We start from the raw sequence: 13,862 nt of genomic DNA, 5'->3' as shown, positions 1-13,862 counted from the left end.
TACTTAAGTGTACTCGACTAGGTCTCGACTTTACTTAATTAGTCTGATTCAGTACTTGATGATCTTTGTGTAGTCTGAAATGGTCTTGACCAAGGCTCGACCTGTCTCGACCTGTCTCGACTAGTCTCGACTCAGTCTCAACCAGTCTCGACCTGTCTCGACTAGTCTTGACCTTCGTTTTGACTGGTGTAAATTAGCCCATCTAACTAAATCAAATATTGATCTTACAAAATTCAAGCTTATTAGGTAGTTTGATTTATTGCTGTGAAATGAAAGAATTTAATTTTACAATATGTAAAAAAAAAATTATTATATAAAAATTCAGATAGGCATCTTTAATTTTTTTTAATAACTTTTTCAAATCAACTTGGATTTTCATCAAACTATGCAGCTATCTTACATATATATTAAGCTTACTGAATCCCATTTCATTTAGTTTTTTGTTGTATTGCTGTAAAATTTAGGAATTATAGTAATCTAGACAGTAACTAGGTATAAAAAGCTAGGATTTGCAATTCGGACAAAATAGAGATAGTACACTTTAATTTTTTTTATAACTTTTTCAAATCAACTTGGATTTGCATCAAACTATGCATCTATCTTAGATATATATTAAGCTTACTGAATCCCAGGTTATTTTGTTTTTTGTTGTATTGCTGTAAAATTTAAGAATTAAATTAATCTAGGTCAAAAAAGCTAGAATTTGCAGTTCGAAACAAAATAGAGATAGTACACTTTAAGCTTTTTAATAACTTTTTCAAATCAACTTGGATTTTATTAAAACTTTATAGCTACCTTGGTGATCTTACTAAATCCCAGGTTATTATGAAGTTTTAAAGTATTTTTTTGTCAAATTTAATGACATGACACTATACATGATTTAATTACATCTGTACACGTGAGTTTTACAGGTAAAAAGAAAGCCCTACTTTTCTTAAACTCGTGTATTACTTATCTAGTGAATTAAAAGCCCTGAGATTTAGATTTAACAGGATGTTGCAACTTTGAATAAATGTTATTTAGAATTTAAAACTCTCTGGTAGATGTGATCTTTTTAATAAGTTTGCCCCAAGCAGAAGGTATTGCTTTATAAATCACCCCAAATCAGAAGAACTATTTTAATAATTTCTAATGTTTCATCCCTTTTTGATATATTTATATAGTGTATATCAAAAGGAATAAAACATTAAAGGAATTATATTAATATTTTATATATACTTTTTCCCAAATTATGAGAAAAGATATATTTCTAATATCGTAGCTTTTTGACCTAGGTTAATTAAATTCTTAAATTTGACAGAAATACACCAAACAAAATAACAACCTATGATTCAGTAAGATCAATATATTGCAAAGATATTTGTAGAGTTTCATGAAAATCTAAGTTGATTTGAAAAAGTTATGAAAAAAATTAAAGTGTACCATCTCTAATTTGGCAAAACTGCAAATCCTAGCTTTTTTTTTACATAGATTAAATTAATTCTTAAATTTGACAGCAATACAACAAACTTTATAACAACCTGGGATTCAGTAGGAAGAATACATCACATAGGTAGCTATATAGTTTCAATAAAATCCAAGTTGAATTTAAAAAGTTATAAAAAAAATTAAAGTGTACTATCTCTATTTTGTTTGAACTGCAAATTCTAGCTTTTTTGACCTAGATTAATTTAATTCTTAAATTTGACAGCAATACAACAAAAAACAAAATGACATGGGATTTAGTAAGCTTAGTATACATTTAAGATAGCTGCATCGTTTGATGAAAATCAAAGTTGATTTGAAAAAGTTATTAAAAAAATTAAAGTGTACTATCTCTATTTTGTCCGAATTGCAAATCCTAGCTTTTTTTACCAAGATTACTTTAATTCTTAAATTTTACAGTAATACAACAAAAAACTAAATGAAATGGGATTCAGTAAGCTTGATATATATGTAAAATAGCTGCATAGTTTGATGCAAAGCCAAGTTGATTTGAAAAAGTTATTAAAAGAATTAAAGTGTACTATCTCTATTTTGTCCGAATTGCAAATCCTAGCTTTTTATACCAAGATTACTTTAATTCTTAAATTTTACAGCAATACAACAAAAAACTAAATGAAATGGGATTCAGTAAGCTTGATATATATGTAAGATAGCTGCATAGTTTGATGAAAATCCAAGTTGATTTGAAAAAGTAATTAAAAATATTAAAGTGTACTATCTCTATTTTGTCCGAATTTCAAATCCTAGCTTTTTATACCAAGATTACTATAATTCTTAAATTTTACAGCAATACAACAAAAACCTAAATGAAATGGGATTCAGTAAGCTTGATATATATCTAAGATATCTGCATAGTTTGATGAAAATCGAAGTTGATTTGAAAAAGTTATAAAAAAAATTAAAGATGCCTATCTGAATTTTTATATAATAATTTTTTTTTACATATTGTAAAATTAAATTCTTTCATTTCACAGCAATAAATCAAACTACCTAATAAGCTTGAATTTTGTAAGATCAATATTTAATTTAGTTAGATGGGCTGATTTACACCAGTCAAAACTAAATTTGAAGGTCAAGACTAGTCGAGACAGGTCGAGACTGGTTGAGACTGAGTCAAGACTAGTCGAGACAGGTCGAGACAGGTCGAGCCTTGGTCAAGACCATTTCAGACTACACAAAGATCATCAAGTACTGAATCAGACTAATTAAGTAAAGTCGAGACCTAGTCGAGTACACTTAAGTACAGTTAAGTACAGTCGAGACAATGTCGAGACTAGTCGAGTAAAATGTGTGCTTGATTTTACTGGTCGAGCACAAAAACTGGTCAATTCAGACTCTGAGGAGTTTGTAGTGCTCTTTTATGACAACCAAGAAACACTTTCGTCCTAAAATAATTCAATCGAATAATAAAAAAAAAATGGCTTACAATTTGATGTAACGGAAAAGTTTCTCTGGTGTATATTTAAAAACAATATTTCAAAACACAGCTTACTATGAAAAAGAGATTATAGTACTTGTTTATTCAATGTCTTTGACAGTATGACTTTTCCTACTATAACAGTCTTTGAAAATAAATTTTCCGAACGCCACACAGTGAATGCTGTACAATTTTGTGATTTTACTATTTACTACTATTTCTTAATATTTTGACAAATCTTATATTTGCGATTTATGTGATCAAGTAAAGCACATGGATTAGTAACTGTACGAATTAAGTCTTCTACCAAAAAGGAAACTTTCAGGTCAAATAATATTATAAAAAAATGTTTTTATCTTTTTAATTAAGTGACCACACCTAAATCAAATTATGTATACGTTGCACTGTTGTTTGTCTTTTAGCTCTTTGGATTACTTGTCCGTTTATTTATGAATTTGATTATCAATTTGGTGTTTTTGCTTTATAACTGTGCTACATATTGTTTAGATAGACTTCTGTCAGAATATACATTGACTTAATTAACTACTGGGTAACAAACCTCATCCTACCTTTTATCTTTGAAGACTGGAATCATTCAAAGTACTTCCAACCACCTACGTTTTATTAATAGAACCATACCGTCTTGTATGTACTTTTAAAAATAGTCTGTAAAGTTAACGTCATTCATGCACTGTGCACTTTCGACAATACTAGTTTAGCCTTTGGTGGGAGTTCAACGTCATATAACTCACCAACATCTGGAATATAGGTATTAAATATAGACATAGGTTCTCATTGTCCATACAATCTAAGATAAGTGGATATCAATATTGATGATATGCATATTATCAATATTAACCATTACCAGTATAACATTATTATTCACCTTCATATTTAAAAGAAAACAACTAATGTACAATGAAATGAAATAAAAGACAAATCATGAACCAGAACACAGATGAATTGAACCAGAACACAGATAAAATTAACTAGAACACAGATAAAATTAACTAGAACACAAAAGGCTAAAAATGTGCAATAAAATATGTTTTAATACAAGTGCATTACTATTCCTTTCTAAAAAAAAATCTAAAGGACTAAGTGTTAAACATTAGACGACAATAGAAATATTGAAGACCAAGCTTGAATTCGAAATTTACCGAAACAGTGTTTAAATAGCTGGTTGTACACTCATGTCCAGAATTTTGAACTTGTAAAACACTTATCATAGATACCACGCCTTTTGGTAAAAGTATACCCAATCATATGTATTTTGTGCATTGGCTAATAAGCACATACGAATATGATTTCCTTGCGAAGAGCATGATTTCCTTGCGAGGAGCATGATTATAAGAGTTTCCTGATATATATCCATCAGGTATACACAAAATAAAACAAAAAACTATAATTTTTCCGTGTAAAGTGATATTCTAAATGAACTAGTCAATTTATAGATTGCAAAAAGTATAGCGAAACAAGGAAGCCTCAAATACATGCTGAACAGTTCACATTTAATAATACGCTGTATATAAGATGCATACATTCACTCATAATTTTTACACAAAACGGACGTATCTCGTCTTTCAGAAGCAACAATTCATTTCATTATGTCAGTCTATCAATACAGGGTATCTGCTAGGATTTTGATCTTTTAATTAGTGTCTCTAAGAGAAAAAGTAGCGCTCAATACGCGCAATTCTAATAATCATCATTGTATCAAAACATTTATTTATACATTGTAACTACGTTTTTCACGTCATTCCATAAGATTTTCAATGTGAAATCTACATCAGTACATTGATCAGGGGGATGATTTTCCATATCATGATTATGATGATGATGATAATTATGTTGAATATGATTATGGTGATGATTATGTTGAATATGATTAATGATAAAATTGTCATATTCCTACAAGTAAAAAAGAGACAAGGTGTTAAATACTGCATAAAATAAAAAAGAGGAGACGACTTTTCAAGTATAAAACATGAAAATAAATCAATTCAAGTAGAACTTTCTGTAAATCTAATTTAAACAATTGATAGTTCATATGAACTAAAATATGCTATAGCATTTACTGGATTTACAAGAATATAGTTTCTACACATTAGATACATATGAAACAAACGCAATTGTACTAAACTAAGTCTTGAATGTAAGTTTTTATATTTATTACACACGTATAATGTATTAACGACACATAATACTTCATACAGTGGTTATTGATCAAACTGATTACCTTTCGAGTTTGTTGCCGAAATTTAACTTATCGTGACATAGATAAACGACAAAAAACAGAGCGCGTGGAGATCGTGAGAGATAAGTGAGTTAAAAGAGTGATTACACTTGTCTTTATATTATTCGTTTGTTGCCATTCGTTAATCAAACTATTCCGTAGCAGTTGTTAAATGATTTGTTGTATTAAATTTGTTCTTTAAGAATCTTATTTTTTCTATTTACATATAAGATCACGAGTGTTTACATTCTTTCATTACAGTCTTCCTCTCGCACATACACTTTTAACTTTAAGTGTATACGTTTAAATTTGAATTTTCATGTGACCAGTCTACGGAAGAAGCGATTCGATAAAAACGTTTCTTATATCAACTAGCGATATTGTCTTATATCAACGAGTTGCATTGTGGGAAATTTCAGACGAATGTTAGCATTTGTACGAAGAAAAGCAGGTTTTCGGTATAAAGTAATGACTCTTTTCTTAGAACAGGGTGACATTTAACACGACATACGTCTGCTGTATAATTTCCATGAAATATTTTATGTAATAACAGGCAAGGTGTGTTTAAACGAGAAAATTGAATTGTTGAATAAATGAAACATAAATGCACGATTTATCATTTGTAGATGTACACATTCAATAAATATCACGTAGCAAATTCAGAGGAATACAATTGAGATGAATTCCATTGTTTGCTAAGCCAAAATCACCTATAAGTCAAAGATACTGCTATATTTTATCATATCAATACAATGTTTGTCTTATATCATAGCGATGCTTTAAAAATATTAAAAATTTATGAATGCGATACTTTTCTAATATAACTGCTATAGTTTTCTAATATAAAATAAATACGATGACACGTCACAATGCATGTCAAGAAAACTGCAAACATAATTCACAAACTTAGTTCATGACGACAGACCGGCTTAATGTTTGAGGATCAATATCACTTGATAGTTGAAAGTGTTAACCACCTGTTCAGTCTATTGTTTTCAATGACATGGTTTAACCGACTAATTCTATTTGAAGTGATGATGCAATGGCGGAATTTAAATGCGGTTGTAAATAGTCTACCGACTTATTCGATTCTAATATAGGTCCAGTGGTGGATCAAGGGGGAGGGTCCGGGGTTTGGAAACCCCCTTTTTTTGGCCGATCATTACATTTGAATGGGGAAATATTGTTGGACCCCCCTTTATCCTGGGTTTGGAACCCCCTTTTGAAAACGGCTGGATCCACCCTTAAAGTCACACTGCTTTAGCCTATCCACATTGGTAATATCGAAATAGACAAAACATATCATTACTTAAAAGAAAAAAAACATTCATTCAAACAATCCAATCCAATACAGCTTCAAATAACAATGAATATTCAAATGGTAAAATAAATATTCCAAACAAATCAAAATGTACAAATGCTGATGTCCCGAACTTTGAAGATACCAACTGAGAAGCCTTAGACTATTAATTGAACGACTTCAGATGCAACGAAAATTAAAAATCTTGTCAAACAGAAAATGTGTTTATTATTAACATAGAAAAAAAATATTAACAAGGAAAACAGTTCTTTTTGGATATCAAAGACTTTTCCCGTTGGTAAATCGATATCTCTATGAACATAATTCAGCTCGCCGCATGGACGCTCTTTTACCTAAAGATGACCGTGAGGGCATCCCGAAGTATTGTTGCCACAGAGATTTGACTTTTGTTTTTGACTAGTAACCGATTGTAAAAATATGCGAACATTTCGTAGTGCAAAATAACAATCCGTATTTATTCTATATTCATAAATTAAGATCGTTCAGTGCTGTTTATTTGGTAATTTTAATCGTAATCGTTCTTGTACCATCATAACTGTCGTTCCTGTTAAAGCTTTAAAAGTGTGCTAGTTCATATTGCACTTTAAAACAGATTCAGCACCCAAATGACGTTTTTGGAGGACTGGAAAGCAGCTATTTATATAGGGAAATTTTGAATATTTATAGATATAAGAAGATGGTGCATGAGTTCGAATGAGACAGCTTTCCATCAAAATAAAACTTTGTTTCAAGTAATCCATTATAGATAAAAGTAGGGCCTTAAACACGGAGCCTTGGCTGACAGCGAACAACACGCTATATAAGAAAAAAAAATAGTGTTAAACCATTCAAACAGGAAAACCAACGGTCTGATTTGTATAAAAAAAGAGACTCAAAAGTACAGATCAGATTTTGTCGAATCAATCTGAACGAGGACAATATGATTCATCTTTGTCAGTGTATTTAAAGTGCGAATCCAGTCAGTTCATTTTCACTGTTGTATGCGAGTATGTTCATTGTAGAATAAAGGATCATGGGAAAACGTTATTTGTTTACGTTTTGAAATTACCAAAATAATTGATTTGAAACTAAATTTTAACATATTTTCATAATAATATGTCTTTTTAATGTAAAATAAATGTATTAAAGTTCAAATATGTGTTATAAAAGCAACATAATATAGAATATCAATTATTAAAGGCGATCCATTTTCACTATAGATGCGATGAATTATCACTGTATGGCATTCATTTCTGATGTAGAATTTTCGAAGATGCGATGAATTTTTATTGTAGATTAATGTGATAATTAGACCTGCAACAAATGAAAAACGTATTAGATTGCTTTAATATTTATATCTATTTATAACTTGTTTATGTCTATAAAAACTGGCTGACCATTTATATCTTTTCCCACAGTATTGACATGTGTGAACTGTATTGCCATGTTTCCCTGCTTTGTGATTCGCTAGGTCTTTAGAAGTTGCAAATTCCTGATTACACAAATCACACTGAATTTTTATGTTGTTTTCTTGGTGCATGTTGTTTCAAATTATGTTTGTAAAAAAAAACACTTTCATAAATTTATAGGGCTTGTTGTTTAGGTGGTTGTTGACTTGGCCATCAAAGGGTTGTTTTATACGAGGGCAATTTTTTTTCGATTCGTATATTGCTATGATGTCGTCATCGTCTGCGTCGTCCGAAGACACATTTGGTTTCCAGGCAACTACAATTTAAGTGAATGGATCTATATCAATTTTAAAGAAGGTTCAATACCACAAAATGAAGGTTGGGATTATTTTGGGGATGATGGTTCCAACTTTTTACGAAAAAGGGCATTAAAGAAGCATTCTTTTTAGTTTCAGGATAATTTCTTGTGTATAAGAATTTTGATTGCTCTGAAACAGCGTTCAATACCACAAGTAGAAGGCTAGGATTCATTTTGGGGGTTATGGTACTAACAGTTTAGGAATGAAGGAACAAAAAAAGGGACAAAAAACAATCCTGTTAACTTTGTAGTTTTCGGACAATTACTTGTTTGTAAGTTCTTTATCTTTCTGGCATTGTGCCACAAGGAGCAATATCACAAATAAAGGAAAGACTGGGATTAGGTTCGGGGATAATTGTCCCAAACATGCAGAAATAAGGGGCAAAAGAAATGGCAATTTTTTTTTGTTCTAATTTCCAGACAATATCTTGTGTTTAAGTGTATGGATCTCTCTAAAATTGTTCTACAAGGTTCATTACCACAAAGGAAAGGCTGGTATTGGGTTTGATGGTTATTGGTCCTATAGACGGAAAACAAAATGTAATGGTCTGGTTAAAATTTTTTAAAGGGGTTCATATCCCTTTTATTTTTTTTTTAAATTTCAAATTTTTGAAAAGTTTCAAAAAGAAACCTTCAGTTGCACAGTATTGCGCATACGATTTTTAAAATCTTCGACCACATTTACCTTGTGTCAGAAACCTATATAACGTCATTTCACAATTCAAATTCAGATAGTATCAAGTTTTTTAAGTGCATACGATACAGTTACAAGGGAGGTAATGACGTTGCTAATGTAAAATGTTAGTTTCGCGACGTCAAACTATGACATATCGGGAAAAGATGCATTTTCGACTGATTTTTATCATTCAAACTGATTTAATTTGAGGCGAGTGCATGGACCCCTATTTTTTAAAACGACATTTTGTTTCATTTTGCAGGGAGATTATGTGGATCAAATTTTATAAAACTGTAAATAGTCCAATTTTTTTAATTTTGATAAATATACAGCAAATAATTACGTTTTTTACTCAATTCATGACCATTTGATAAATATGAGTTATTTCTGAATAAAAAATGCATAAATTTTTAGGATACTTATAAAAAACAGAAATTACAAATTATTTAACAAAAAACAATTTGTGTTTATCTTTTAAAACAAAAAAAAGTTATGTCTTTCTTTCTTCCCTTGAGGGCATACGATCAGTTTTGATCCTGTATTTATAATTTGATGAAAATGTCCATATATGCTATTTTTTGCCTGATTAAATCAAATATGAAATAAAAAATATACCTTCATGTGCTACCTTTTGAGTTAAATGAGGTTAAAATTTTGTATATTTGCTCAAAATTCAGATTTGTGGCCATATTTCCCTTTCGAAAGAACAACATAACTTTTTTTGTTTTAAAAGATAAACACATTTTGTTTTTTGTTAAATAATTTGTAATTTCTGTTTTTTTACAAGTATCCTAAAAATTTAAGCATTTTTTATTAATAATTAATAAAGGTCCATGCACTCGTTTTCAAATTAAATCAATTTGAATGATAAAAATCAGTCGAAAAATGCATCTTTTCCCGATATGTCATAGTTTGACGTCGCGAAACTAACATTTTACGTTAGCAACGTCATTACCTCCCTTGTAACTGTATTGTATGCCCTTAATATTGTGTCCAAATTTGCCCCAACTGTTCAGGGTTCGAATTAAATGGATTGTTCAATCAAACTTTCCATCTCAAAGTCAGTACTATCAAACCCTTTTCTTACTTTAATCATTGTTTGAGCAAGTCGGCTGAATTAGGAATTTATTGCAAAAAAATGAATAAAACTTATACAGTGAAAATGCACCGCTTATACAATACTAATGAATCGCTCTACAGTGAAAATGAAAGTAAAGTATCATTATTCAACAGCAAATATGACTCGCATAAAGATATCATTATAGTGGAATTCAATACAATATGGACAAACCGAATAACAAAAGCTATTCTACGTTATACAACATTAATAATTGTGTTGAAATGAATATTTTTCTTCAACTTCATCTTTCCTGCTAGTTTTTAATCACCTGCACGATTTGTCTTTCTAAAACGTCCTAAATATTCACCTGTTTCGGTATATATTTCACGTATGGATGGCTCTCGTCGCGATAAAAACCCGTTTCCATCTCTTATTTTGTCTAACTTGTATTATTTATTACTAAACATTTATATGTGAACTATTTTTCTTCATATTCTTCAAATATCATAATTTTTTCGTCTGTTTATTTACCATTCTACATCAGAAATGCGTGGCATATACAGTGAAAATGGTATTTTAGGATCCGCACTTTACATACACTGTTTGTCACAAGTTATCAATAAAGAAAGTATTACATGCGTGTTTTGCGAGCATATCAGAAATATATATTATTTTGGTGCGTTCATTGTAAAATTTTCCAAATGTTATATATGTGAACAATAGTTTTGATAGTTAGCTATTTGATTACGACATTAAACCCAAACGGTACTGGAATTTTCAAATTTTTAAAATGGTGGATTGAACCTGGTTTTATAGTGCTAAACCACTCACGTGTATGACAGTCTCATCAAATTCTGTTATATTTACAACGATGCGTGAACAAAACAGACATAATAGGTAAAATTGTCAAAATATAGTACAACAGTCAAATATTAATACTAATAAGTACTAATATTGATATTCAAAAAACACCGCTATGATATTTTAAAAGTATCGCATTGATATTAGAAATAATAGCATTGGTATATTTATGTATATAAGAAAAATATAGCACTTCAAATCTTATACGGACATAAACGTTTGCTTCTAACTAACTTCTGAATGTATATTTAGACTCAATTGTTGTTTATATTTGAACAATAAGTTTTAAAATTAGTATTTTCTTAATTTTTCGTTGCCGAAAACAACATTTTCCGCATGGAATGTCTGCATATCTACAATTGATAATAGACAATATCGCTATGTGATATAAGAAAAGTTGTGATCGATTCGCTTCTTCTTTCTGGTGACTGTTGGTTAAACAGACTAAATGGTAAAATATATTCTGAACTGTCCTTGAAATTGTATGCATTATTGTTGTGAATTCTAGAATTATAAAAATCAGACGATGTGGTATATGATTGCCTATGAGACAACTCGCCACAAGAGCCAAATGACATACAAATTATTACCTAAAGATCACCTTACGGCTTTCAACTATGTGAAAACCTATACCGCATAGGCAGTTATAAAAGGCCTCGAAATAACTTATGTAAAACAATTATAAACTATCAGCCTGATTTTTGTAGAAAACTAAGAACGAAAAACAAATATTACACATAGCAACAAACGACAACCAATAAATGACAGACTACTAAATTTGCACTCGGTTTATGAGCAAATTTGGTACAAGAACTAACACTATGAAGTGCGAAGTGGGTTTTTTGAAAATTTATTGAAATCTATAACAAAGAATGGACGTGATCCATGGTCTTGTTGTCATATATTTTCTAAGTACTCCTCATAGGCATATTTTTGAGACTATGTTGTTATCATAGGTGATCATTAATTACATCTTTTATGCATAACTGCGCATTATTTGTATATTTTCTTGTGTGTCATTTTTCTAGATCTGTATCTGTATTGATTATTTAGCAAATATGGTATTGGTATTGTTCTGATTATTCGTTGCAAACGAACATTTAATTATCTCCTTATCGATAGCTTCATAATGGTTTTTCCGGTTATTATCAGCAAAATATCTATAGAATTATGTTCTAGGATACATTTGAAATTTGAAGTTAACCATGTCATTTAGATTTCAAAAAAGCTTTTCTTTAACGAACACAATTAGAAAATATATAACAATGAAACCAACAACATGAAAGAGGATTATTCAGAACATATCAGGTTGGTAGACGTAAATTGATAAATTTGTTATTACGCTTAAACAATTATCTGTAAGGCTACTGCCAGGAACATACATACAATGCAGCTTACTGATTTTGTTGCGTGTTTATTAATAACGGAGGCATAGCATTAACCTGTAATTACTTATGTCTATGAAACATATATACTTTATTGCCATTTGGGTCAATGTAAGGTCTCGATGCTTTCATAGTATCTTCCTTTTCCACGTGATTAAAAAGTTAAAGTTTATGTAACTAAAACGCCTATTAAGACGTATCATCATCATCATCATCATCATCATCATCATCATCATCAGCATCGTCATCGTCGTCGTCGTCGTCGTCGTCGTCATCATCATCATCATCATCATCATCGTCATCATCATCATCATCATCATCATCATCATCATCATCATCATCATCATCATCATCATCATCATCATCATCATCATCATCATCATCATCATCATCATCATCATCATCATCATCATCATCATCATCATCATCATCATCATCATCATCCTTGGACTAGGATCTTGTATTTTGTCATTATACTTTAATTACTACTATTAATTGATATTGCGCAAGGTCATTGTTACTTTATATATGTATCACCTAAAGGAAATTGGATATTAAAAAAGATTAAAGTTGTTCTTCTGTTCAGAAGTAAACTACAAGTAATACCTTCTGTTTGGGGCACACTCATTAAAAATAGTACAGCTGGTAAGTGTGTGAAAGTTTTTAAATAACATCCTTTGAATTATCAACAACATCCTGTGAAACTTATATCACAAGACTTTTGGAATTCACTTGAAAAAAAACATTAGTTTAAAGAAAAGTATGGTTTTCTTTTTACTTTAAAACAATGACGTGATTTACTTGTGCTGAGGCAATTACAACTTATTAAGATGCTTCTTACATGTCTTACATAGCATGTCGTTAAGTATGACAAAATGTAACTAATAAACCTAAATTAAACTGCTCCTTTTGAACACCATTCTTTTTTTAGAAAAAGTTGTTATGAATGTTCTATGATACTTTTTTTTACAGTAGACAGAAATTATGTATACATTAAACAAGAATGCCATATAATACCACAGTCCAACTAGGCCAAGATCGCACTACGATCTGTGAAAAAAGTGAAGATTTTGATGATCGTAGTACGATCGTGTAGATCGCAGTAAGGTCATATTACGGTCGTGGTGAGGTCTTGAAGATCGAGATTAGCGTGACTAACTTTGAACATATTCAAAACAATTGTGGTTCGGTCGCTGCACAGTCAGGTCGTAGTAGAAGCGTATTGAGAGCGCACTAAGATCGTAGTAAGATCTCAAATGTCGCTGTACCATCGTAGCGAGAGCGTAGAGAAAGTGTGATTCTATTCGGAGAGACTGCTCTACGATCTACGGCCATCACGTTCTCAACGCAACCTAACTATACTTCCACTACGACTATACCACGCTGTTCACGATCATAGTTCGATTCTAGCACGCCCTTGCTGTCCTCGTCACGCTCTTTTTACGACCCAATTACGTTCATACTACGACCATCATTCTCAGTATCATTTTCACATAAAATTTATAAATTTCTCCAGGTTTTGTTTGTCTGTATGTAATTAGGACTTCTTGTCCATTTTCCTTAACGGCTCAACCATTCCTCTCGTTTTTATATAGATTAGACCGTTGGTTTTCCCGTTTAAATGGGTTTACACTAGTAATTTTTGGGGCCCTTAATAGCTTGCTGTTTGGTGTGA

The sequence above is a fragment of the Mytilus galloprovincialis genome, chromosome 13 (assembly GCF_965363235.1).
Source record: "Mytilus galloprovincialis chromosome 13, xbMytGall1.hap1.1, whole genome shotgun sequence".
NCBI lineage: Eukaryota > Metazoa > Mollusca > Bivalvia > Mytilida > Mytilidae > Mytilus > Mytilus galloprovincialis.
Note: the sequence above shows the minus strand (reverse complement) of the source record.